The sequence below is a fragment of the Morone saxatilis genome, unplaced genomic scaffold (assembly GCF_004916995.1).
Source record: "Morone saxatilis isolate NCDOM2014 unplaced genomic scaffold, NCSU_SB_2.0 Contig18, whole genome shotgun sequence".
Taxonomy (NCBI): domain Eukaryota; kingdom Metazoa; phylum Chordata; class Actinopteri; family Moronidae; genus Morone; species Morone saxatilis.
In genome coordinates, this window is record NW_023339740.1 from 13,550,643 (window position 1) to 13,552,436 (window position 1,794).

Consider the following 1,794-nt stretch of genomic DNA (forward strand, 5'->3'; position numbering starts at 1 on the left):
AAATCTGCCACCTCCCTCCCACCCAGCAAGAAAGCTTGCTCAAAACCTCCAAAAAACTACCCCACCCGCAAAGCTACAGTACCAACTGAACCCTATCCCCCTGCCACACACACACTGTAGTATATACGGTAGTATATATATTTTAAAAAAACACGCCTTCCCTCTTCCCAACACATCCTAAGGGATGATGCTACAGTAATCTAGGGAAAACGACTCAGCCAGGGCATGGCAGGCTTTACTCTACCAGTTATATTCCTGCCTGAGCAGCGTTTAGTTTTAATAGGCTTCAGATGATCCAACAGGGTTTTGCAGTGATAAACCACATCATAGTTTATCGTTCTTCAGAGTGGGGGTCAGCTGATACACGTGTGTGTGTGTGTGTGTGTGTGTGTGTGTTAGGGCAAGTGAATATGGGCAAGCTCGTGTGGAAAAATGGCATTATAGTAACTGAGGCAGGAAGTTAATGAAAATAGGGCAACTGGGTGCTTGTGCAAACTAGCTGGGGCACCATTCCTCCTCTCGTCTCTCTTCCCTTCTCTCTCTCTCATCCTCTCCTCTCTGTCGTGGTGGCGTGGTGATCGTGTGTGTGTGTGGTGCTGGCGTGTGTGTGCTGTAGTAGGTAGAACGTCACAGCTTGCCGAGAAAGCAGCGAAGCGCGCGCCACACTTCCTGCATCGACAGGAATCACAGAGCGAAAGAAACCAGACGGAGCAGAAAAGAGGCAACCTTTTCGTTCGTTTGCCGCGGTGGAAAGAGAAAAAAAGAACCAGCGCCGAGTTTTGCAGGGCGAGTGAGACTGGCCTGGTTTGTTTTTTGAATTTAGCGCTTGTACCGTAGTTGGTAGTTTGTTTGAATTCTCCCCCCTTCCAACGCAGTTTGAGGTTCTCTCTCTACGGTTTGTTGCAGAAACTTGCTCAAACGAGTAAGCGAAACCGAAATCCGCCCTCCCTTTGGCTTTCGTGTCCTCTGTCATCAGTGGGGCAAGAGCCAAAACTGAAACGTCCAAGTCGTTCGAACGCGCGACCGTTGGCTCAAAACGTTCATGTCTTTACATTTAAATTAAACGCGACTTCACTATGGTAACCGTCCAACACGCGACGTCGCACCCGGCTTTTTATGTGACCCAATTAAAAAAAAAGACCACAGGGAACACCAATTTTCACTACTGAGGCGACTGTGAATGAAATACCAGTCGCGTCCGCGTTTCCTTGTTTAGAGGCACTTGTTTCACTCTTAAAACCGCAATGCAGCGGAATCATGGCGAGCTGTCATGGCTTATGGCGGCTACACCCGGTCAACTATGGAGACCAACAACAACAACAAAAAAAAAGACTGATTGGTTGATCAAACATTGACAACTCAAAGCCAAACTGTCATAACACTATAACCACTCTTTAGATCCGATCTAAACCCAACGTGGCCATCTGTTAAATCACTAAAAGTTCGCTATAGCAACAGTTGTGTGGCAATATGGAGGTTCGGTTCGGTTCGGGTCACAGAATCCGTTGTAACACCGGGCGTGAGGAGGAAGAGGAGGAGGAGGAGGAGGAGGAGGAGTGCAGGTAGGACTGGACAGACGCGAAAGAGACGGTAGACATTTATTTCTCATAAAGACAGTGTGGTTGCAATCTGTGTCACTCGTAAAGTCATAGTTGCGTTCAGTCGACTGACAATCAACCACATCCTTGAAAGAGAAAATCAGATGCACAGACTGTGAGTGCAAGACTGACTGCGTTGTGTATGACTATAACAGCTGTCCTGGACTTATTGATCTGTCATAGTGTGGATTCAAAA

The 1,794-nt window shown here is 47.4% G+C and overlaps 1 protein-coding gene across 2 annotated transcripts in view; it reads left to right on the top strand.

Annotated features, from left to right (window-relative positions):
- Positions 1 to 1,794, top strand: part of prkcda (protein kinase C, delta a) — a 14,714-nt gene that overhangs the window by 643 nt on the left and 12,277 nt on the right. The gene's annotated exons all lie outside the window — the stretch shown is intronic.